Source organism: Pungitius pungitius, chromosome 5 (assembly GCF_949316345.1).
Source record: "Pungitius pungitius chromosome 5, fPunPun2.1, whole genome shotgun sequence".
NCBI classification, from domain to species: Eukaryota; Metazoa; Chordata; class Actinopteri; order Perciformes; family Gasterosteidae; genus Pungitius; species Pungitius pungitius.
In genome coordinates, this window is record NC_084904.1 from 6,603,579 (window position 1) to 6,624,113 (window position 20,535).

The window sequence follows — 20,535 nt, forward strand, 5'->3', positions numbered from 1 at the left end:
GATTTCAACAAAGATTCCTTCTGTTAGCATATATTGTCACCAGCGACAAGTACACTGCATCAGGCTCTGTACAACCCTTTCTGTGATGAAGAAAGTGCGATTAAAAGATATTATCTATAACTCTCACCAATTTCTTTTGTTTTCCGTCAGGATGGCCGAGCGGTCTAAGGCGCTGCGTTCAGGTCGCAGTCTCCACTGGAGGCGTGGGTTCGAATCCCACTTCTGACATGTGGTTTTCTTGCTCAGTTGCCTGTAACATGATGATGTAAACGGAGCAATGCTTTACATCTTAAACTGCCGCAACATATCATGTAGACTCGTCAAATGTTTGACCATTTTGAAGTCTCTCTTTTGTTTACCATTAAAAAGGGGTTTGAGTGGGATTTCAACAAAGATTCCTTCTGTTAGCATATATTGTCACCAGCGACAAGTACACTGCATCAGGCTCTGTACAACCCTTTCTGTGATGAAGAAAGTGCGATTAAAAGATATTATCTATAACTCTCACCAATTTCTTTTGTTTTCCGTCAGGATGGCCGAGCGGTCTAAGGCGCTGCGTTCAGGTCGCAGTCTCCACTGGAGGCGTGGGTTCGAATCCCACTTCTGACATGTGGTTTTCTTGCTCAGTTGCCTGTAACATGATGATGTAAACGGAGCAATGCTTTACATCTTAAACTGCCGCAACATATCATGTAGACTCGTCAAATGTTTGACCATTTTGAAGTCTCTCTTTTGTTTACCATTAAAAAGGGGTTTGAGTGGGATTTCAACAAAGATTCCTTCTGTTAGCATATATTGTCACCAGCGACAAGTACACTGCATCAGGCTCTGTACAACCCTTTCTGTGATGAAGAAAGTGCGATGTAGTGTTGTATGGAATGCATTAAAAGATATGATCTATAACTCTCACCAATTTCTTTTGTTTTCCGTCAGGATGGCCGAGCGGTCTAAGGCGCTGCGTTCAGGTCGCAGTCTCCACTGGAGGCGTGGGTTCGAATCTCACTTCTGACATGTGGTTTTCTTGCTCAGTTTCCTGTAACATGATGATGTAAACGGAGCAATGCTTTACATCTTAAACTGCCGCAACATATCATGTAGACTCGTCAAATGTTTGACCATTTTGAAGTCTCTCTTTTGTTTACAATTAAAAAGGGGTTTGAGTGGGATTTCAACAAAGATTCCTTCTGTTAGCATATATTGTCACCAGCGACAAGTACACTGCATCAGGCTCTGTACAACCCTTTCTGTGATGAAGAAAGTGCGATTAAAAGATATTATCTATAACTCTCACCAATTTCTTTTGTTTTCCGTCAGGATGGCCGAGCGGTCTAAGGCGCTGCGTTCAGGTCGCAGTCTCCACTGGAGGCGTGGGTTCGAATCCCACTTCTGACATGTGGTTTTCTTGCTCATTTCCCTTTGACATGATGATGTAGACAGAGCAATGCTTTACATGTTAAACTGCCGCAACATATCATGTAGACTCGTCAAATGTTTGACAATTTTGAAGTCTCTCTTTTGTTTACCATTAAAAAGGGGTTTGAGTGGGATTTCAACAAAGATTCCTTCTGTTAGCATATATTGTCACCAGCGACAAGTACACTGCATCAGGCTCTGTACAACCCTTTCTGTGATGAAGAAAGTGCGATTAAAAGATATTATCTATAACTCTCACCAATTTCTTTTGTTTTCCGTCAGGATGGCCGAGCGGTCTAAGGCGCTGCGTTCAGGTCGCAGTCTCCACTGGAGGCGTGGGTTCGAATCCCACTTCTGACATGTGGTTTTCTTGCTCAGTTGCCTGTAACATGATGATGTAAACGGAGCAATGCTTTACATCTTAAACTGCCGCAACATATCATGTAGACTCGTCAAATGTTTGACCATTTTGAAGTCTCTCTTTTGTTTACCATTAAAAAGGGGTTTGAGTGGGATTTCAACAAAGATTCCTTCTGTTAGCATATATTGTCACCAGCGACAAGTACACTGCATCAGGCTCTGTACAACCCTTTCTGTGATGAAGAAAGTGCGATTAAAAGATATTATCTATAACTCTCACCAATTTCTTTTGTTTTCCGTCAGGATGGCCGAGCGGTCTAAGGCGCTGCGTTCAGGTCGCAGTCTCCACTGGAGGCGTGGGTTCGAATCCCACTTCTGACATGTGGTTTTCTTGCTCATTTCCCTTTGACATGATGATGTAGACAGAGCAATGCTTTACATGTTAAACTGCCGCAACATATCATGTAGACTCGTCAAATGTTTGACAATTTTGAAGTCTCTCTTTTGTTTACCATTAAAAAGGGGTTTGAGTGGGATTTGAACAAAGATTCCTTCTGTTAGCATATATTGTCACCAGCGATCAGTACACTGCATCAGGCTCTGTACAACCCTTTCTGTGATGAAGAAAGTGCGATGTAGTGTTGTATGGAATGCATTAAAAGATATGATCTATAACTCTCACCAATTTCTTTTGTTTTCCGTCAGGATGGCCGAGCGGTCTAAGGCGCTGCGTTCAGGTCGCAGTCTCCACTGGAGGCGTGGGTTCGAATCCCACTTCTGACATGTGGTTTTCTTGCTCAGTTGCCTGTGACATGATGATGTAAACGGAGCAATGCTTTACATCTTAAACTGCCGCAACATATCATGTAGACTCGTCAAATGTTTGACCATTTTGAAGTCTCTCTTTTGTTTACCATTAAAAAGGGGTTTGAGTGGGATTTCAACAAAGATTCCTTCTGTTAGCATATATTGTCACCAGCGACAAGTACACTGCATCAGGCTCTGTACAACCCTTTCTGTGATGAAGAAAGTGCGATGTAGTGTTGTATGGAATGCATTACAAGATATGATCTATAACTCTCACCAATTTCTTTTGTTTTCCGTCAGGATGGCCGAGCGGTCTAAGGCGCTGCGTTCAGGTCGCAGTCTCCACTGGAGGCGTGGGTTCGAATCCCACTTCTGACATGTGGTTTTCTTGCTCAGTTGCCTGTGACATGATGATGTAAACGGAGCAATGCTTTACATGTTAAACTGCCGCAACATATCATGTAGACTCGTCAAATGTTTGACAATTTTGAAGTCTCTCTTTTGTTTACCATTAAAAAGGGGTTTGAGTGGGATTTGAACAAAGCTTCCTTCTGTTAGCATATATAGTAAGCAGCGATCAGTATACTGCATCAGGCCGTGTACAACCCTTTCTGTGATCAAGAAAGTGCTATGTAATGTTATATCGAATGCATTAAAAGATATAATCTATAACTCTCACCAATTTCTTTTGTTTTCCGTCAGGATGGCCGAGCGGTCTAAGGCGCTGCGTTCAGGTCGCAGTCTCCACTGGAGGCGTGGGTTCGAATCCCACTTCTGACATGTGGTTTTCTTGCTCATTTCCCTTTGACATGATGATGTAGACAGAGCAATGCTTTACATGTTAAACTGCCGCAACATATCATGTAGACTCGTCAAATGTTTGACAATTTTGAAGTCTCTCTTTTGTTTACCATTAAAAAGGGGTTTGAGTGGGATTTCAACAAAGATTCCTTCTGTTAGCATATATTGTCACCAGCGACAAGTACACTGCATCAGGCTCTGTACAACCCTTTCTGTGATGAAGAAAGTGCGATTAAAAGATATTATCTATAACTCTCACCAATTTCTTTTGTTTTCCGTCAGGATGGCCGAGCGGTCTAAGGCGCTGCGTTCAGGTCGCAGTCTCCACTGGAGGCGTGGGTTCGAATCCCACTTCTGACATGTGGTTTTCTTGCTCAGTTGCCTGTAACATGATGATGTAAACGGAGCAATGCTTTACATCTTAAACTGCCGCAACATATCATGTAGACTCGTCAAATGTTTGACCATTTTGAAGTCTCTCTTTTGTTTACCATTAAAAAGGGGTTTGAGTGGGATTTCAACAAAGATTCCTTCTGTTAGCATATATTGTCACCAGCGACAAGTACACTGCATCAGGCTCTGTACAACCCTTTCTGTGATGAAGAAAGTGCGATTAAAAGATATTATCTATAACTCTCACCAATTTCTTTTGTTTTCCGTCAGGATGGCCGAGCGGTCTAAGGCGCTGCGTTCAGGTCGCAGTCTCCACTGGAGGCGTGGGTTCGAATCCCACTTCTGACATGTGGTTTTCTTGCTCATTTCCCTTTGACATGATGATGTAGACAGAGCAATGCTTTACATGTTAAACTGCCGCAACATATCATGTAGACTCGTCAAATGTTTGACAATTTTGAAGTCTCTCTTTTGTTTACCATTAAAAAGGGGTTTGAGTGGGATTTGAACAAAGATTCCTTCTGTTAGCATATATTGTCACCAGCGATCAGTACACTGCATCAGGCTCTGTACAACCCTTTCTGTGATGAAGAAAGTGCGATGTAGTGTTGTATGGAATGCATTAAAAGATATGATCTATAACTCTCACCAATTTCTTTTGTTTTCCGTCAGGATGGCCGAGCGGTCTAAGGCGCTGCGTTCAGGTCGCAGTCTCCACTGGAGGCGTGGGTTCGAATCCCACTTCTGACATGTGGTTTTCTTGCTCAGTTGCCTGTGACATGATGATGTAAACGGAGCAATGCTTTACATCTTAAACTGCCGCAACATATCATGTAGACTCGTCAAATGTTTGACCATTTTGAAGTCTCTCTTTTGTTTACCATTAAAAAGGGGTTTGAGTGGGATTTCAACAAAGATTCCTTCTGTTAGCATATATTGTCACCAGCGACAAGTACACTGCATCAGGCTCTGTACAACCCTTTCTGTGATGAAGAAAGTGCGATTAAAAGATATTATCTATAACTCTCACCAATTTCTTTTGTTTTCCGTCAGGATGGCCGAGCGGTCTAAGGCGCTGCGTTCAGGTCGCAGTCTCCACTGGAGGCGTGGGTTCGAATCCCACTTCTGACATGTGGTTTTCTTGCTCAGTTGCCTGTGACATGATGATGTAAACGGAGCAATGCTTTACATCTTAAACTGCCGCAACATATCATGTAGACTCGTCAAATGTTTGACAATTTTGAAGTCTCTCTTTTGTTTACCATTAAAAAGGGGTTTGAGTGGGATTTCAACAAAGATTCCTTCTGTTAGCATATATTGTCACCAGCGACAAGTACACTGCATCAGGCTCTGTACAACCCTTTCTGTGATGAAGAAAGTGCGATGTAGTGTTGTATGGAATGCATTAAAAGATATGATCTATAACTCTCATCAATTTCATTTGTTTTCCGTCAGGATGGCCGAGCGGTCTAAGGCGCTGCGTTCAGGTCGCAGTCTCCACTGGAGGCGTGGGTTCGAATCCCACTTCTGACATGTGGTTTTCTTGCTCAGTTGCCTGTGACATGATGATGTAAACGGAGCAATGCTTTACATGTTAAACTGCCGCAACATATCATGTAGACTCGTCAAATGTTTGACAATTTTGAAGTCTCTCTTTTGTTTACCATTAAAAAGGGGTTTGAGTGGGATTTCAACAAAGATTCCTTCTGTTAGCATATATTGTCACCAGCGACAAGTACACTGCATCAGGCTCTGTACAACCCTTTCTGTGATGAAGAAAGTGCGATTAAAAGATATTATCTATAACTCTCACCAATTTCTTTTGTTTTCCGTCAGGATGGCCGAGCGGTCTAAGGCGCTGCGTTCAGGTCGCAGTCTCCACTGGAGGCGTGGGTTCGAATCCCACTTCTGACATGTGGTTTTCTTGCTCATTTCCCTTTGACATGATGATGTAGACAGAGCAACGCTTTACATGTTAAACTGCCGCAACATATCATGTAGACTCGTCAAATGTTTGACAATTTTGAAGTCTCTCTTTTGTTTACCATTAAAAAGGGGTTTGAGTGGGATTTCAACAAAGATTCCTTCTGTTAGCATATATTGTCACCAGCGACAAGTACACTGCATCAGGCTCTGTACAACCCTTTCTGTGATGAAGAAAGTGCGATTAAAAGATATTATCTATAACTCTCACCAATTTCTTTTGTTTTCCGTCAGGATGGCCGAGCGGTCTAAGGCGCTGCGTTCAGGTCGCAGTCTCCACTGGAGGCGTGGGTTCGAATCCCACTTCTGACATGTGGTTTTCTTGCTCAGTTGCCTGTAACATGATGATGTAAACGGAGCAATGCTTTACATCTTAAACTGCCGCAACATATCATGTAGACTCGTCAAATGTTTGACCATTTTGAAGTCTCTCTTTTGTTTACCATTAAAAAGGGGTTTGAGTGGGATTTCAACAAAGATTCCTTCTGTTAGCATATATTGTCACCAGCGACAAGTACACTGCATCAGGCTCTGTACAACCCTTTCTGTGATGAAGAAAGTGCGATTAAAAGATATTATCTATAACTCTCACCAATTTCTTTTGTTTTCCGTCAGGATGGCCGAGCGGTCTAAGGCGCTGCGTTCAGGTCGCAGTCTCCACTGGAGGCGTGGGTTCGAATCCCACTTCTGACATGTGGTTTTCTTGCTCAGTTGCCTGTAACATGATGATGTAAACGGAGCAATGCTTTACATCTTAAACTGCCGCAACATATCATGTAGACTCGTCAAATGTTTGACCATTTTGAAGTCTCTCTTTTGTTTACCATTAAAAAGGGGTTTGAGTGGGATTTCAACAAAGATTCCTTCTGTTAGCATATATTGTCACCAGCGACAAGTACACTGCATCAGGCTCTGTACAACCCTTTCTGTGATGAAGAAAGTGCGATGTAGTGTTGTATGGAATGCATTAAAAGATATGATCTATAACTCTCACCAATTTCTTTTGTTTTCCGTCAGGATGGCCGAGCGGTCTAAGGCGCTGCGTTCAGGTCGCAGTCTCCACTGGAGGCGTGGGTTCGAATCTCACTTCTGACATGTGGTTTTCTTGCTCAGTTTCCTGTAACATGATGATGTAAACGGAGCAATGCTTTACATCTTAAACTGCCGCAACATATCATGTAGACTCGTCAAATGTTTGACCATTTTGAAGTCTCTCTTTTGTTTACAATTAAAAAGGGGTTTGAGTGGGATTTCAACAAAGATTCCTTCTGTTAGCATATATTGTCACCAGCGACAAGTACACTGCATCAGGCTCTGTACAACCCTTTCTGTGATGAAGAAAGTGCGATTAAAAGATATTATCTATAACTCTCACCAATTTCTTTTGTTTTCCGTCAGGATGGCCGAGCGGTCTAAGGCGCTGCGTTCAGGTCGCAGTCTCCACTGGAGGCGTGGGTTCGAATCCCACTTCTGACATGTGGTTTTCTTGCTCATTTCCCTTTGACATGATGATGTAGACAGAGCAATGCTTTACATGTTAAACTGCCGCAACATATCATGTAGACTCGTCAAATGTTTGACAATTTTGAAGTCTCTCTTTTGTTTACCATTAAAAAGGGGTTTGAGTGGGATTTCAACAAAGATTCCTTCTGTTAGCATATATTGTCACCAGCGACAAGTACACTGCATCAGGCTCTGTACAACCCTTTCTGTGATGAAGAAAGTGCGATTAAAAGATATTATCTATAACTCTCACCAATTTCTTTTGTTTTCCGTCAGGATGGCCGAGCGGTCTAAGGCGCTGCGTTCAGGTCGCAGTCTCCACTGGAGGCGTGGGTTCGAATCCCACTTCTGACATGTGGTTTTCTTGCTCAGTTGCCTGTAACATGATGATGTAAACGGAGCAATGCTTTACATCTTAAACTGCCGCAACATATCATGTAGACTCGTCAAATGTTTGACCATTTTGAAGTCTCTCTTTTGTTTACCATTAAAAAGGGGTTTGAGTGGGATTTCAACAAAGATTCCTTCTGTTAGCATATATTGTCACCAGCGACAAGTACACTGCATCAGGCTCTGTACAACCCTTTCTGTGATGAAGAAAGTGCGATTAAAAGATATTATCTATAACTCTCACCAATTTCTTTTGTTTTCCGTCAGGATGGCCGAGCGGTCTAAGGCGCTGCGTTCAGGTCGCAGTCTCCACTGGAGGCGTGGGTTCGAATCCCACTTCTGACATGTGGTTTTCTTGCTCATTTCCCTTTGACATGATGATGTAGACAGAGCAATGCTTTACATGTTAAACTGCCGCAACATATCATGTAGACTCGTCAAATGTTTGACAATTTTGAAGTCTCTCTTTTGTTTACCATTAAAAAGGGGTTTGAGTGGGATTTGAACAAAGATTCCTTCTGTTAGCATATATTGTCACCAGCGATCAGTACACTGCATCAGGCTCTGTACAACCCTTTCTGTGATGAAGAAAGTGCGATGTAGTGTTGTATGGAATGCATTAAAAGATATGATCTATAACTCTCACCAATTTCTTTTGTTTTCCGTCAGGATGGCCGAGCGGTCTAAGGCGCTGCGTTCAGGTCGCAGTCTCCACTGGAGGCGTGGGTTCGAATCCCACTTCTGACATGTGGTTTTCTTGCTCAGTTGCCTGTGACATGATGATGTAAACGGAGCAATGCTTTACATCTTAAACTGCCGCAACATATCATGTAGACTCGTCAAATGTTTGACCATTTTGAAGTCTCTCTTTTGTTTACCATTAAAAAGGGGTTTGAGTGGGATTTCAACAAAGATTCCTTCTGTTAGCATATATTGTCACCAGCGACAAGTACACTGCATCAGGCTCTGTACAACCCTTTCTGTGATGAAGAAAGTGCGATGTAGTGTTGTATGGAATGCATTACAAGATATGATCTATAACTCTCACCAATTTCTTTTGTTTTCCGTCAGGATGGCCGAGCGGTCTAAGGCGCTGCGTTCAGGTCGCAGTCTCCACTGGAGGCGTGGGTTCGAATCCCACTTCTGACATGTGGTTTTCTTGCTCAGTTGCCTGTGACATGATGATGTAAACGGAGCAATGCTTTACATGTTAAACTGCCGCAACATATCATGTAGACTCGTCAAATGTTTGACAATTTTGAAGTCTCTCTTTTGTTTACCATTAAAAAGGGGTTTGAGTGGGATTTGAACAAAGCTTCCTTCTGTTAGCATATATAGTAAGCAGCGATCAGTATACTGCATCAGGCCGTGTACAACCCTTTCTGTGATCAAGAAAGTGCTATGTAATGTTATATCGAATGCATTAAAAGATATAATCTATAACTCTCACCAATTTCTTTTGTTTTCCGTCAGGATGGCCGAGCGGTCTAAGGCGCTGCGTTCAGGTCGCAGTCTCCACTGGAGGCGTGGGTTCGAATCCCACTTCTGACATGTGGTTTTCTTGCTCATTTCCCTTTGACATGATGATGTAGACAGAGCAATGCTTTACATGTTAAACTGCCGCAACATATCATGTAGACTCGTCAAATGTTTGACAATTTTGAAGTCTCTCTTTTGTTTACCATTAAAAAGGGGTTTGAGTGGGATTTCAACAAAGATTCCTTCTGTTAGCATATATTGTCACCAGCGACAAGTACACTGCATCAGGCTCTGTACAACCCTTTCTGTGATGAAGAAAGTGCGATTAAAAGATATTATCTATAACTCTCACCAATTTCTTTTGTTTTCCGTCAGGATGGCCGAGCGGTCTAAGGCGCTGCGTTCAGGTCGCAGTCTCCACTGGAGGCGTGGGTTCGAATCCCACTTCTGACATGTGGTTTTCTTGCTCAGTTGCCTGTAACATGATGATGTAAACGGAGCAATGCTTTACATCTTAAACTGCCGCAACATATCATGTAGACTCGTCAAATGTTTGACCATTTTGAAGTCTCTCTTTTGTTTACCATTAAAAAGGGGTTTGAGTGGGATTTCAACAAAGATTCCTTCTGTTAGCATATATTGTCACCAGCGACAAGTACACTGCATCAGGCTCTGTACAACCCTTTCTGTGATGAAGAAAGTGCGATTAAAAGATATTATCTATAACTCTCACCAATTTCTTTTGTTTTCCGTCAGGATGGCCGAGCGGTCTAAGGCGCTGCGTTCAGGTCGCAGTCTCCACTGGAGGCGTGGGTTCGAATCCCACTTCTGACATGTGGTTTTCTTGCTCATTTCCCTTTGACATGATGATGTAGACAGAGCAATGCTTTACATGTTAAACTGCCGCAACATATCATGTAGACTCGTCAAATGTTTGACAATTTTGAAGTCTCTCTTTTGTTTACCATTAAAAAGGGGTTTGAGTGGGATTTGAACAAAGATTCCTTCTGTTAGCATATATTGTCACCAGCGATCAGTACACTGCATCAGGCTCTGTACAACCCTTTCTGTGATGAAGAAAGTGCGATGTAGTGTTGTATGGAATGCATTAAAAGATATGATCTATAACTCTCACCAATTTCTTTTGTTTTCCGTCAGGATGGCCGAGCGGTCTAAGGCGCTGCGTTCAGGTCGCAGTCTCCACTGGAGGCGTGGGTTCGAATCCCACTTCTGACATGTGGTTTTCTTGCTCAGTTGCCTGTGACATGATGATGTAAACGGAGCAATGCTTTACATCTTAAACTGCCGCAACATATCATGTAGACTCGTCAAATGTTTGACCATTTTGAAGTCTCTCTTTTGTTTACCATTAAAAAGGGGTTTGAGTGGGATTTCAACAAAGATTCCTTCTGTTAGCATATATTGTCACCAGCGACAAGTACACTGCATCAGGCTCTGTACAACCCTTTCTGTGATGAAGAAAGTGCGATGTAGTGTTGTATGGAATGCATTACAAGATATGATCTATAACTCTCACCAATTTCTTTTGTTTTCCGTCAGGATGGCCGAGCGGTCTAAGGCGCTGCGTTCAGGTCGCAGTCTCCACTGGAGGCGTGGGTTCGAATCCCACTTCTGACATGTGGTTTTCTTGCTCAGTTGCCTGTGACATGATGATGTAAACGGAGCAATGCTTTACATGTTAAACTGCCGCAACATATCATGTAGACTCGTCAAATGTTTGACAATTTTGAAGTCTCTCTTTTGTTTACCATTAAAAAGGGGTTTGAGTGGGATTTGAACAAAGCTTCCTTCTGTTAGCATATATAGTAAGCAGCGATCAGTATACTGCATCAGGCCGTGTACAACCCTTTCTGTGATCAAGAAAGTGCTATGTAATGTTATATCGAATGCATTAAAAGATATAATCTATAACTCTCACCAATTTCTTTTGTTTTCCGTCAGGATGGCCGAGCGGTCTAAGGCGCTGCGTTCAGGTCGCAGTCTCCACTGGAGGCGTGGGTTCGAATCCCACTTCTGACATGTGGTTTTCTTGCTCAGTTGCCTGTGACATGATGATGTAAACGGAGCAATGCTTTACATGTTAAACTGCCGCAACATATCATGTAGACTCGTCAAATGTTTGACAATTTTGAAGTCTCTCTTTTGTTTACCATTAAAAAGGGGTTTGAGTGGGATTTGAACAAAGCTTCCTTCTGTTAGCATATATAGTAAGCAGCGATCAGTATACTGCATCAGGCCGTGTACAACCCTTTCTGTGATCAAGAAAGTGCTATGTAATGTTATATCGAATGCATTAAAAGATATAATCTATAACTCTCACCAATTTCTTTTGTTTTCCGTCAGGATGGCCGAGCGGTCTAAGGCGCTGCGTTCAGGTCGCAGTCTCCACTGGAGGCGTGGGTTCGAATCCCACTTCTGACATGTGGTTTTCTTGCTCATTTCCCTTTGACATGATGATGTAGACAGAGCAATGCTTTACATGTTAAACTGCCGCAACATATCATGTAGACTCGTCAAATGTTTGACAATTTTGAAGTCTCTCTTTTGTTTAACATTAAAAAGGGGTTTGAGTGGGATTTGAACAAAGCTTCCTTCTGTTAGCATATATTGTCACCAGCGACAAGTACACTGCATCAGGCTCTGTACAACGCTTTCTGTGATGAAGAAAGTGCGATTAAAAGATATGATCTATAACTCTCACCAATTTCTTTTGTTTTCCGTCAGGATGGCCGAGCGGTCTAAGGCGCTGCGTTCAGGTCGCAGTCTCCACTGGAGGCGTGGGTTCGAATCCCACTTCTGACATGTGGTTTTCTTGCTCAGTTCCCTTTGACATGATGATGTAAACGGAGCAATGCTTTACATGTTAAACTGCCGCAACATATCATGTAGACTCGTCAAATGTTTGACAATTTTGAAGTCTCTCTTTTGTTTAACATTAAAAAGGGGTTTGAGTGGGATTTGAACAAAGCTTCCTTCTGTTAGCATATATTGTCACCAGCGACAAGTACACTGCATCAGGCTCTGTACAACCCTTTCTGTGATCAAGAAAGTGATATGTAATGTTATATCGAATGCATTAAAAGATATGATCTATAACTCTCACCAATTTCTTTTGTTTTCAGTCAGGATGGCCGAGCGGTCTAAGGCGCTGCGTTCAGGTCGCAGTCTCCACTGGAGGCGTGGGTTCGAATCCCACTTCTGACATGTGATTTTCTTGCTCAGTTCCCTTTGACATGATGATGTAAACGGAGCAATGCTTTACATGTTAAACTGCCGCAACATATCATGTAGACTCGTCAAATGTTTGACAATTTTGAAGTCTCTCTTTTGTTTACCATTAAAAAGGGGTTTGAGTGGGATTTCAACAAAGATTCCTTCTGTTAGCATATATTGTCACCAGCGACAAGTACACTGCATCAGGCTCTGTACAACCCTTTCTGTGATGAAGAAAGTGCGATGTAGTGTTGTATGGAATGCATTAAAAGATATGATCTATAGCTCTCACCAATTTCTTTTGTTTTCCGTCAGGATGGCCGAGCGGTCTAAGGCGCTGCGTTCAGGTCGCAGTCTCCACTAGAGGCGTGGGTTCGAATCCCACTTCTGACATGTGGTTTTCTTGCTCAGTTCCCTTTGACATGATGATGTAGACAGAGCAATGCTTTACATGTTAAACTGCCGCAACATATCATGTAGACTAGTCAAATGTTTGACAATTTTGAAGTCTCTCTTTTGTTTACCATTAAAAAGGGGTTTGAGTGGGATTTCAACAAAGATTCCTTCTGTTAGCATATATTGTCACCAGCGACAAGTACACTGCATCAGGCTCTGTACAACGCTTTCTGTGATGAAGAAAGTGCGATTAAAAGATATGATCTATAACTCTCACCAATTTCTTTTGTTTTCCGTCAGGATGGCCGAGCGGTCTAAGGCGCTGCGTTCAGGTCGCAGTCTCCACTGGAGGCGTGGGTTCGAATCCCACTTCTGACATGTGGTTTTCTTGCTCAGTTCCCTTTGACATGATGATGTAGACAGAGCAATGCTTTACATGTTAAACTGCCGCAACATATTATGTAGACTCGTCAAATGTTTGACAATTTTGAAGTCTCTCTTTTGTTTACAATTAAAAAGGGGTTTGAGTGGGATTTCAACAAAGATTCCTTCTGTTAGCATATATTGTCACCAGCGACAAGTACACTGCATCAGGCTCTGTACAACCCTTTCTGTGATGAAGAAAGTGCGATGTAGTGTTGTATGGAATGCATTAAAAGATATGATCTATAACTCTCACCAATTTCTTTTGTTTTCCGTCAGGATGGCCGAGCGGTCTAAGGCGCTGCGTTCAGGTCGCAGTCTCCACTGGAGGCGTGGGTTCGAATCCCACTTCTGACATGTGGTTTTCTTGCTCAGTTGCCTGTGACATGATGATGTAAACGGAGCAATGCTTTACATCTTAAACTGCCGCAACATATCATGTAGACTCGTCAAATGTTTGACCATTTTGAAGTCTCTCTTTTGTTTACAATTAAAAAGGGGTTTGAGTGGGATTTCAACAAAGATTCCTTCTGTTAGCATATATTGTCACCAGCGACAAGTACACTGCATCAGGCTCTGTACAACCCTTTCTGTGATGAAGAAAGTGCGATGTAGTGTTGTATGGAATGCATTAAAAGATATGATCTATAACTCTCACCAATTTCTTTTGTTTTCCGTCAGGATGGCCGAGCGGTCTAAGGCGCTGCGTTCAGGTCGCAGTCTCCACTGGAGGCGTGGGTTCGAATCCCACTTCTGACATGTGGTTTTCTTGCTCAGTTGCCTGTAACATGATGATGTAAACGGAGCAATGCTTTACATCTTAAACTGCCGCAACATATCATGTAGACTCGTCAAATGTTTGACCATTTTGAAGTCTCTCTTTTGTTTACCATTAAAAAGGGGTTTGAGTGGGATTTCAACAAAGATTCCTTCTGTTAGCATATATTGTCACCAGCGACAAGTACACTGCATCAGGCTCTGTACAACCCTTTCTGTGATGAAGAAAGTGCGATGTAGTGTTGTATGGAATGCATTAAAAGATATGATCTATAACTCTCACCAATTTCTTTTGTTTTCCGTCAGGATGGCCGAGCGGTCTAAGGCGCTGCGTTCAGGTCGCAGTCTCCACTGGAGGCGTGGGTTCGAATCTCACTTCTGACATGTGGTTTTCTTGCTCAGTTTCCTGTAACATGATGATGTAAACGGAGCAATGCTTTACATCTTAAACTGCCGCAACATATCATGTAGACTCGTCAAATGTTTGACCATTTTGAAGTCTCTCTTTTGTTTACCATTAAAAAGGGGTTTGAGTGGGATTTCAACAAAGATTCCTTCTGTTAGCATATATTGTCACCAGCGACAAGTACACTGCATCAGGCTCTGTACAACGCTTTCTGTGATGAAGAAAGTGCGATGTAGTGTTGTATGGAATGCATTGAAAGATATGATCTATAGCTCTCACCAATTTCTTTTGTTTTCCGTCAGGATGGCCGAGCGGTCTAAGGCGCTGCGTTCAGGTCGCAGTCTCCACTGGAGGCGTGGGTTCGAATCCCACTTCTGACATGTGGTTTTCTTGCTCAGTTTCCTGTAACATGATGATGTAAACGGAGCAATGCTTTACATGTTAAACTGCCGCAACATATCATGTAGACTCGTCAAATGTTTGACAATTTTGAAGTCTCTCTTTTGTTTACCATTAAAAAGGGGTTTGAGTGGGATTTGAACAAAGCTTCCTTCTGTTAGCATATATAGTAAGCAGCGATCAGTATACTGCATCAGGCCGTGTACAACCCTTTCTGTGATCAAGAAAGTGCTATGTAATGTTATATCGAATGCATTAAAAGATATAATCTATAACTCTCACCAATTTCTTTTGTTTTCCGTCAGGATGGCCGAGCGGTCTAAGGCGCTGCGTTCAGGTCGCAGTCTCCACTGGAGGCGTGGGTTCGAATCCCACTTCTGACATGTTGTTTTCTTGCTCATTTCCCTTTGACATGATGATGTAGACAGAGCAATGCTTTACATGTTAAACTGCCGCAACATATCACGTAGACTCGTCAAATGTTTGACAATTTTGAAGTCTCTCTTTTGTTTACCATTAAAAAGGGGTTTGAGTGGGATTTGAACAAAGATTCCTTCTGTTAGCATATATTGTCACCAGCGATCAGTACACTGCATCAGGCTCTGTACAACCCTTTCTGTGATGAAGAAAGTGCGATGTAGTGTTGTATGGAATGCATTAAAAGATATGATCTATAACTCTCACCAATTTCTTTTGTTTTCCGTCAGGATGGCCGAGCGGTCTAAGGCGCTGCGTTCAGGTCGCAGTCTCCACTGGAGGCGTGGGTTCGAATCCCACTTCTGACATGTGGTTTTCTTGCTCAGTTGCCTGTGACATGATGATGTAAACGGAGCAATGCTTTACATCTTAAACTGCCGCAACATATCATGTAGACTCGTCAAATGTTTGACCATTTTGAAGTCTCTCTTTTGTTTACCATTAAAAAGGGGTTTGAGTGGGATTTCAACAAAGATTCCTTCTGTTAGCATATATTGTCACCAGCGACAAGTACACTGCATCAGGCTCTGTACAACCCTTTCTGTGATGAAGAAAGTGCGATGTAGTGTTGTATGGAATGCATTAAAAGATATGATCTATAACTCTCACCAATTTCTTTTGTTTTCCGTCAGGATGGCCGAGCGGTCTAAGGCGCTGCGTTCAGGTCGCAGTCTCCACTGGAGGCGTGGGTTCGAATCCCACTTCTGACATGTGGTTTTCTTGCTCAGTTTCCTGTAACATGATGATGTAAACGGAGCAATGCTTTACATCTTAAACTGCCGCAACATATCATGTAGACTCGTCAAATGTTTGACCATTTTGAAGTCTCTATTTTGTTTACCATTAAAAAGGGGTTTGAGTGGGATTTCAACAAAGATTCCTTCTGTTAGCATATATTGTCACCAGCGACAAGTACACTGCATCAGGCTCTGTACAACCCTTTCTGTGATGAAGAAAGTGCGATGTAGTGTTGTATGGAATGCATTAAAAGATATGATCTATAACTCTCACCAATTTCTTTTGTTTTCCGTCAGGATGGCCGAGCGGTCTAAGGCGCTGCGTTCAGGTCGCAGTCTCCACTGGAGGCGTGGGTTCGAATCCCACTTCTGACATGTGGTTTTCTTGCTCAGTTTCCTGTAACATGATGATGTAAACGGAGCAATGCTTTACATCTTAAACTGCCGCAACATATCATGTAGACTCGTCAAATGTTTGACCATTTTGAAGTCTCTCTTTTGTTTACCATTAAAAAGGGGTTTAAGTGGGATTTCAACAAAGATTCCTTCTGTTAGCATATATTGTCACCAGCGACAAGTACACTGCATCAGGCTCTGTACAACGCTTTCTGTGATGAAGAAAGTGCGATGTAGTGTTGTATGGAATGCATTGAAAGATATGATCTATAGCTCTCACCAATTTCTTTTGTTTTCCGTCAGGATGGCCGAGCGGTCTAAGGCGCTGCGTTCAGGTCGCAGTCTCCACTGGAGGCGTGGGTTCGAATCCCACTTCTGACATGTGGTTTTCTTGCTCAGTTTCCTGTAACATGATGATGTAAACGGAGCAATGCTTTACATGTTAAACTGCCGCAACATATCATGTAGACTCGTCAAATGTTTGACAATTTTGAAGTCTCTCTTTTGTTTACCATTAAAAAGGGGTTTGAGTGGGATTTGAACAAAGCTTCCTTCTGTTAGCATATATAGTAAGCAGCGATCAGTATACTGCATCAGGCCGTGTACAACCCTTTCTGTGATCAAGAAAGTGCTATGTAATGTTATATCGAATGCATTAAAAGATATAATCTATAACTCTCACCAATTTCTTTTGTTTTCCGTCAGGATGGCCGAGCGGTCTAAGGCGCTGCGTTCAGGTCGCAGTCTCCACTGGAGGCGTGGGTTCGAATCCCACTTCTGACATGTGGTTTTCTTGCTCATTTCCCTTTGACATGATGATGTAGACAGAGCAATGCTTTACATGTTAAACTGCCGCAACATATCACGTAGACTCGTCAAATGTTTGACAATTTTGAAGTCTCTCTTTTGTTTACCATTAAAAAGGGGTTTGAGTGGGATTTGAACAAAGATTCCTTCTGTTAGCATATATTGTCACCAGCGATCAGTACACTGCATCAGGCTCTGTACAACCCTTTCTGTGATGAAGAAAGTGCGATGTAGTGTTGTATGGAATGCATTAAAAGATATGATCTATAACTCTCACCAATTTCTTTTGTTTTCCGTCAGGATGGCCGAGCGGTCTAAGGCGCTGCGTTCAGGTCGCAGTCTCCACTGGAGGCGTGGGTTCGAATCCCACTTCTGACATGTGGTTTTCTTGCTCAGTTGCCTGTGACATGATGATGTAAACGGAGCAATGCTTTACATCTTAAACTGCCGCAACATATCATGTAGACTCGTCAAATGTTTGACCATTTTGAAGTCTCTCTTTTGTTTACCATTAAAAAGGGGTTTGAGTGGGATTTCAACAAAGATTCCTTCTGTTAGCATACACTCACCGGCCACTTTATTAGGTACACCTGTCCAACTGCTCGTTAACACTTAATTTCTAAGCAGCCAATCACATGGCGGCAACTCAGTGCATTTAGGCATGTAGACATTGTCAAGACAATCTCCTGCAGTTCAAACCGAGCATCAGTATGGGGAAGAAAGGTGATTTGAGTGACTTTGAACGTGGCATGATTGTTGGTGCCAGAAGGGCTGGTCTGAGTATTTCAGAAACTGCTAATCTACTGGGATTTTCACGCACAACCATCTCTAGGGTTTACAGAGAATGGTCCGAAAAAGAAAAAACATCCAGTGAGCGGCAGTTCTGTGGGCGGAAATGCCTTGTTGATGCCAGAGGTCAGAGGAGAATGGCCAGACTGGTTCGAGCTGATAGAAGGGCAACAGTGACTCAAATAACCACCCGTTACAACCAAGGTGGGCATAAGAGCATCTCTGAACGCACAGTACGTCCAACTTTGAGGCAGATGGGCTACAGCAGCAGAAGACCACACCGGGTGCCACTCCTTTCAGCTAAGAACAGGAAACTGAGGCTACAATTTGCACAAGCTCATCGAAATTGGACAATAGAAGATTGGAAAAACATTGCCTGGTCTGATGAGACCATTTGGATGGTAGGGTCAGAATTTGGCGTCTACAACATGAAAGCATGGATCCATCCTGCCTTGTATCAATGGTTCAGGCTGGTGGTGGTGGTGTCATGGTGTGGGGAATATTTTCTTGGCACTCTTTGGGCCCCTTGGTACCAATTGAGCATCGTTGCAACGCCACAGCCTACCTGAGTATTGTTGCTGACCATGTCCATCCCTTTATGACCACAATGTACCCAACTTCTGATGGCTACTTTCAGCAGGATAATGCACCATGTCATAAAGCTGGAATCATCTCAGACTGGTTTCTTGAACATGACAATGAGTTCGCTGTACTCAAATGGCCTCCACAATCACCAGATCTCAATCCAATAGAGCATCTTTGGGATGTGGTGGAACGGGAGATTCGCATCATGGATGTGCAGCCGACAAATCTGCGGCAACTGTGTGATGCCATCATGTCAATATGGACCAAACTCCCTGAGGAATGCTTCCAGCACCTTGTTGAATCTATGCCACGAAGAATTGAGGCAGTTCTGAAGGCAAAAGGGGGTCCAACCCGTTACTAGCATGGGGTACCTAATAAAGTGGCCGGTGAGTGTATATTGTCACCAGCGACAAGTACACTGCATCAGGCTCTGTACAACCCTTTCTGTGATAAAGAAAGTGCGATTAAAAGATATGATCTATAACTCTCACCAATTTCTTTTGTTTTCCGTCAGGATGGCCGAGCGGTCTAAGGCGCTGCGTTCAGGTCGCAGTCTCCACTGGAGGCGTGGGTTCGAATCCCACTTCTGACATGTGGTTTTCTTGCTCAGTTGCCTGTGACATGATGATGTAAACGGAGCAATGCTTTACATCTTAAACTGCCGCAACATATCATGTAGACTCGTCAAATGTTTGACCATTTTGAAGTCTCTCTTTTGTTTACAATTAAAAAGGGGTTTGAGTGGGATTTCAACAAAGATTCCTTCTGTTAGCATATATTGTCACCAGCGACAAGTACACTGCATCAGGCTCTGTACAACCCTTTCTGTGATGAAGAAAGTGCGATGTAGTGTTGTATGGAATGCATTAAAAGATATGATCTATAACTCTCACCAATTTCTTTTGTTTTCCGTCAGGATGGCCGAGCGGTCTAAGGCGCTGCGTTCAGGTCGCAGTCTCCACTGGAGGCGTGGGTTCGAATCCCACTTCTGACATGTGGTTTTCTTGCTCAGTTGCCTGTAACATGATGATGTAAACGGAGCAATGCTTTACATCTTAAACTGCCGCAACATATCATGTAGACTCGTCAAATGTTTGACCATTTTGAAGTCTCTCTTTTGTTTACCATTAAAAAGGGGTTTGAGTGGGATTTCAACAAAGATTCCTTCTGTTAGCATATATTGTCACCAGCGACAAGTACACTGCATCAGGCTCTGTACAACCCTTTCTGTGATGAAGAAAGTGCGATGTAGTGTTGTATGGAATGCATTAAAAGATATGATCTATAACTCTCACCAATTTCTTTTGTTTTCCGTCAGGATGGCCGAGCGGTCTAAGGCGCTGCGTTCAGGTCGCAGTCTCCACTGGAGGCGTGGGTTCGAATCCCACTTCTGACATGTGGTTTTCTTGCTCAGTTTCCTGTAACATGATGATGTAAACGGAGCAATGCTTTACATCTTAAACTGCCGCAACATATCATGTAGACTCGTCAAATGTTTGACCATTTTGAAGTCTCTCTTTTGTTTACCATTAAAAAGGGGTTTGAGTGGGATTTCAACAAAGATTCCTTCTGTTAGCATATATTGTCACCAGCGACAAGTACACTGCATCAGGCTCTGTACAACGCTTTCTGTGATGAAGAAAGTGCGATGTAGTGTTGTATGGAATGCATTGAAAGATATGATCTATAGCTCTCACCAATTTCTTTTGTTTTCCGTCAGGATGGCCGAGCGGTCTAAGGCGCTGCGTTCAGGTCGCAGTCTCCACTGGAGGCGTGGGTTCGAATCCCACTTCTGACATGTGGTTTTCTTGCTCAGTTTCCTGTAACATGATGATGTAAACGGAGCAATGCTTTACATGTTAAACTGCCGCAACATATCATGTAGACTCGTCAAATGTTTGACAATTTTGAAGTCTCTCTTTTGTTTACCATTAAAAAGGGGTTTGAGTGGGATTTGAACAAAGCTTCCTTCTGTTAGCA

The 20,535-nt window shown here is 42.8% G+C and overlaps 45 non-coding genes across 45 annotated transcripts; all 45 read left to right on the forward strand.

Annotated features, from left to right (window-relative positions):
* Positions 1 to 145: 145 nt before the first annotated feature.
* On the forward strand, positions 146 to 228 carry trnal-cag (transfer RNA leucine (anticodon CAG)). The gene has a single exon. It is a non-coding gene; the product is annotated as a tRNA-Leu (tRNA).
* A 298-nt stretch (positions 229 to 526) lies between these two features.
* Positions 527 to 609, forward strand: trnal-cag (transfer RNA leucine (anticodon CAG)). Its single transcript has one exon. It is a non-coding gene; the product is annotated as a tRNA-Leu (tRNA).
* A 700-nt stretch (positions 610 to 1,309) lies between these two features.
* Positions 1,310 to 1,392, forward strand: trnal-cag (transfer RNA leucine (anticodon CAG)). Its single transcript has one exon. It is a non-coding gene; the product is annotated as a tRNA-Leu (tRNA).
* A 298-nt stretch (positions 1,393 to 1,690) lies between these two features.
* Positions 1,691 to 1,773, forward strand: trnal-cag (transfer RNA leucine (anticodon CAG)). Its single transcript has one exon. It is a non-coding gene; the product is annotated as a tRNA-Leu (tRNA).
* Positions 1,774 to 2,071: 298 nt separating this feature from the next.
* trnal-cag (transfer RNA leucine (anticodon CAG)) lies at positions 2,072 to 2,154 on the forward strand. The gene has a single exon. It is a non-coding gene; the product is annotated as a tRNA-Leu (tRNA).
* A 319-nt stretch (positions 2,155 to 2,473) lies between these two features.
* Positions 2,474 to 2,556, forward strand: trnal-cag (transfer RNA leucine (anticodon CAG)). Its single transcript has one exon. It is a non-coding gene; the product is annotated as a tRNA-Leu (tRNA).
* A 319-nt stretch (positions 2,557 to 2,875) lies between these two features.
* trnal-cag (transfer RNA leucine (anticodon CAG)) lies at positions 2,876 to 2,958 on the forward strand. Its single transcript has one exon. It is a non-coding gene; the product is annotated as a tRNA-Leu (tRNA).
* Positions 2,959 to 3,277: 319 nt separating this feature from the next.
* Positions 3,278 to 3,360, forward strand: trnal-cag (transfer RNA leucine (anticodon CAG)). The gene has a single exon. It is a non-coding gene; the product is annotated as a tRNA-Leu (tRNA).
* Positions 3,361 to 3,658: 298 nt separating this feature from the next.
* Positions 3,659 to 3,741, forward strand: trnal-cag (transfer RNA leucine (anticodon CAG)). Its single transcript has one exon. It is a non-coding gene; the product is annotated as a tRNA-Leu (tRNA).
* A 298-nt stretch (positions 3,742 to 4,039) lies between these two features.
* Positions 4,040 to 4,122, forward strand: trnal-cag (transfer RNA leucine (anticodon CAG)). Its single transcript has one exon. It is a non-coding gene; the product is annotated as a tRNA-Leu (tRNA).
* A 319-nt stretch (positions 4,123 to 4,441) lies between these two features.
* trnal-cag (transfer RNA leucine (anticodon CAG)) lies at positions 4,442 to 4,524 on the forward strand. Its single transcript has one exon. It is a non-coding gene; the product is annotated as a tRNA-Leu (tRNA).
* Positions 4,525 to 4,822: 298 nt separating this feature from the next.
* On the forward strand, positions 4,823 to 4,905 carry trnal-cag (transfer RNA leucine (anticodon CAG)). The gene has a single exon. It is a non-coding gene; the product is annotated as a tRNA-Leu (tRNA).
* Positions 4,906 to 5,224: 319 nt separating this feature from the next.
* trnal-cag (transfer RNA leucine (anticodon CAG)) lies at positions 5,225 to 5,307 on the forward strand. The gene has a single exon. It is a non-coding gene; the product is annotated as a tRNA-Leu (tRNA).
* Positions 5,308 to 5,605: 298 nt separating this feature from the next.
* On the forward strand, positions 5,606 to 5,688 carry trnal-cag (transfer RNA leucine (anticodon CAG)). Its single transcript has one exon. It is a non-coding gene; the product is annotated as a tRNA-Leu (tRNA).
* Positions 5,689 to 5,986: 298 nt separating this feature from the next.
* On the forward strand, positions 5,987 to 6,069 carry trnal-cag (transfer RNA leucine (anticodon CAG)). The gene has a single exon. It is a non-coding gene; the product is annotated as a tRNA-Leu (tRNA).
* A 298-nt stretch (positions 6,070 to 6,367) lies between these two features.
* Positions 6,368 to 6,450, forward strand: trnal-cag (transfer RNA leucine (anticodon CAG)). Its single transcript has one exon. It is a non-coding gene; the product is annotated as a tRNA-Leu (tRNA).
* A 700-nt stretch (positions 6,451 to 7,150) lies between these two features.
* trnal-cag (transfer RNA leucine (anticodon CAG)) lies at positions 7,151 to 7,233 on the forward strand. Its single transcript has one exon. It is a non-coding gene; the product is annotated as a tRNA-Leu (tRNA).
* Positions 7,234 to 7,531: 298 nt separating this feature from the next.
* Positions 7,532 to 7,614, forward strand: trnal-cag (transfer RNA leucine (anticodon CAG)). The gene has a single exon. It is a non-coding gene; the product is annotated as a tRNA-Leu (tRNA).
* Positions 7,615 to 7,912: 298 nt separating this feature from the next.
* On the forward strand, positions 7,913 to 7,995 carry trnal-cag (transfer RNA leucine (anticodon CAG)). Its single transcript has one exon. It is a non-coding gene; the product is annotated as a tRNA-Leu (tRNA).
* A 319-nt stretch (positions 7,996 to 8,314) lies between these two features.
* trnal-cag (transfer RNA leucine (anticodon CAG)) lies at positions 8,315 to 8,397 on the forward strand. The gene has a single exon. It is a non-coding gene; the product is annotated as a tRNA-Leu (tRNA).
* Positions 8,398 to 8,716: 319 nt separating this feature from the next.
* Positions 8,717 to 8,799, forward strand: trnal-cag (transfer RNA leucine (anticodon CAG)). Its single transcript has one exon. It is a non-coding gene; the product is annotated as a tRNA-Leu (tRNA).
* A 319-nt stretch (positions 8,800 to 9,118) lies between these two features.
* On the forward strand, positions 9,119 to 9,201 carry trnal-cag (transfer RNA leucine (anticodon CAG)). The gene has a single exon. It is a non-coding gene; the product is annotated as a tRNA-Leu (tRNA).
* Positions 9,202 to 9,499: 298 nt separating this feature from the next.
* trnal-cag (transfer RNA leucine (anticodon CAG)) lies at positions 9,500 to 9,582 on the forward strand. Its single transcript has one exon. It is a non-coding gene; the product is annotated as a tRNA-Leu (tRNA).
* Positions 9,583 to 9,880: 298 nt separating this feature from the next.
* trnal-cag (transfer RNA leucine (anticodon CAG)) lies at positions 9,881 to 9,963 on the forward strand. Its single transcript has one exon. It is a non-coding gene; the product is annotated as a tRNA-Leu (tRNA).
* Positions 9,964 to 10,282: 319 nt separating this feature from the next.
* Positions 10,283 to 10,365, forward strand: trnal-cag (transfer RNA leucine (anticodon CAG)). The gene has a single exon. It is a non-coding gene; the product is annotated as a tRNA-Leu (tRNA).
* A 319-nt stretch (positions 10,366 to 10,684) lies between these two features.
* trnal-cag (transfer RNA leucine (anticodon CAG)) lies at positions 10,685 to 10,767 on the forward strand. The gene has a single exon. It is a non-coding gene; the product is annotated as a tRNA-Leu (tRNA).
* Positions 10,768 to 11,086: 319 nt separating this feature from the next.
* trnal-cag (transfer RNA leucine (anticodon CAG)) lies at positions 11,087 to 11,169 on the forward strand. Its single transcript has one exon. It is a non-coding gene; the product is annotated as a tRNA-Leu (tRNA).
* A 319-nt stretch (positions 11,170 to 11,488) lies between these two features.
* On the forward strand, positions 11,489 to 11,571 carry trnal-cag (transfer RNA leucine (anticodon CAG)). The gene has a single exon. It is a non-coding gene; the product is annotated as a tRNA-Leu (tRNA).
* A 298-nt stretch (positions 11,572 to 11,869) lies between these two features.
* On the forward strand, positions 11,870 to 11,952 carry trnal-cag (transfer RNA leucine (anticodon CAG)). Its single transcript has one exon. It is a non-coding gene; the product is annotated as a tRNA-Leu (tRNA).
* Positions 11,953 to 12,271: 319 nt separating this feature from the next.
* On the forward strand, positions 12,272 to 12,354 carry trnal-cag (transfer RNA leucine (anticodon CAG)). The gene has a single exon. It is a non-coding gene; the product is annotated as a tRNA-Leu (tRNA).
* A 700-nt stretch (positions 12,355 to 13,054) lies between these two features.
* trnal-cag (transfer RNA leucine (anticodon CAG)) lies at positions 13,055 to 13,137 on the forward strand. Its single transcript has one exon. It is a non-coding gene; the product is annotated as a tRNA-Leu (tRNA).
* A 319-nt stretch (positions 13,138 to 13,456) lies between these two features.
* Positions 13,457 to 13,539, forward strand: trnal-cag (transfer RNA leucine (anticodon CAG)). Its single transcript has one exon. It is a non-coding gene; the product is annotated as a tRNA-Leu (tRNA).
* A 319-nt stretch (positions 13,540 to 13,858) lies between these two features.
* On the forward strand, positions 13,859 to 13,941 carry trnal-cag (transfer RNA leucine (anticodon CAG)). Its single transcript has one exon. It is a non-coding gene; the product is annotated as a tRNA-Leu (tRNA).
* A 721-nt stretch (positions 13,942 to 14,662) lies between these two features.
* trnal-cag (transfer RNA leucine (anticodon CAG)) lies at positions 14,663 to 14,745 on the forward strand. Its single transcript has one exon. It is a non-coding gene; the product is annotated as a tRNA-Leu (tRNA).
* A 319-nt stretch (positions 14,746 to 15,064) lies between these two features.
* trnal-cag (transfer RNA leucine (anticodon CAG)) lies at positions 15,065 to 15,147 on the forward strand. Its single transcript has one exon. It is a non-coding gene; the product is annotated as a tRNA-Leu (tRNA).
* Positions 15,148 to 15,466: 319 nt separating this feature from the next.
* trnal-cag (transfer RNA leucine (anticodon CAG)) lies at positions 15,467 to 15,549 on the forward strand. Its single transcript has one exon. It is a non-coding gene; the product is annotated as a tRNA-Leu (tRNA).
* A 319-nt stretch (positions 15,550 to 15,868) lies between these two features.
* trnal-cag (transfer RNA leucine (anticodon CAG)) lies at positions 15,869 to 15,951 on the forward strand. The gene has a single exon. It is a non-coding gene; the product is annotated as a tRNA-Leu (tRNA).
* A 319-nt stretch (positions 15,952 to 16,270) lies between these two features.
* On the forward strand, positions 16,271 to 16,353 carry trnal-cag (transfer RNA leucine (anticodon CAG)). The gene has a single exon. It is a non-coding gene; the product is annotated as a tRNA-Leu (tRNA).
* A 319-nt stretch (positions 16,354 to 16,672) lies between these two features.
* On the forward strand, positions 16,673 to 16,755 carry trnal-cag (transfer RNA leucine (anticodon CAG)). The gene has a single exon. It is a non-coding gene; the product is annotated as a tRNA-Leu (tRNA).
* A 319-nt stretch (positions 16,756 to 17,074) lies between these two features.
* On the forward strand, positions 17,075 to 17,157 carry trnal-cag (transfer RNA leucine (anticodon CAG)). The gene has a single exon. It is a non-coding gene; the product is annotated as a tRNA-Leu (tRNA).
* A 319-nt stretch (positions 17,158 to 17,476) lies between these two features.
* trnal-cag (transfer RNA leucine (anticodon CAG)) lies at positions 17,477 to 17,559 on the forward strand. The gene has a single exon. It is a non-coding gene; the product is annotated as a tRNA-Leu (tRNA).
* Positions 17,560 to 19,064: 1,505 nt separating this feature from the next.
* On the forward strand, positions 19,065 to 19,147 carry trnal-cag (transfer RNA leucine (anticodon CAG)). The gene has a single exon. It is a non-coding gene; the product is annotated as a tRNA-Leu (tRNA).
* Positions 19,148 to 19,466: 319 nt separating this feature from the next.
* Positions 19,467 to 19,549, forward strand: trnal-cag (transfer RNA leucine (anticodon CAG)). Its single transcript has one exon. It is a non-coding gene; the product is annotated as a tRNA-Leu (tRNA).
* A 319-nt stretch (positions 19,550 to 19,868) lies between these two features.
* Positions 19,869 to 19,951, forward strand: trnal-cag (transfer RNA leucine (anticodon CAG)). Its single transcript has one exon. It is a non-coding gene; the product is annotated as a tRNA-Leu (tRNA).
* A 319-nt stretch (positions 19,952 to 20,270) lies between these two features.
* trnal-cag (transfer RNA leucine (anticodon CAG)) lies at positions 20,271 to 20,353 on the forward strand. The gene has a single exon. It is a non-coding gene; the product is annotated as a tRNA-Leu (tRNA).
* Positions 20,354 to 20,535: the final 182 nt, after the last annotated feature.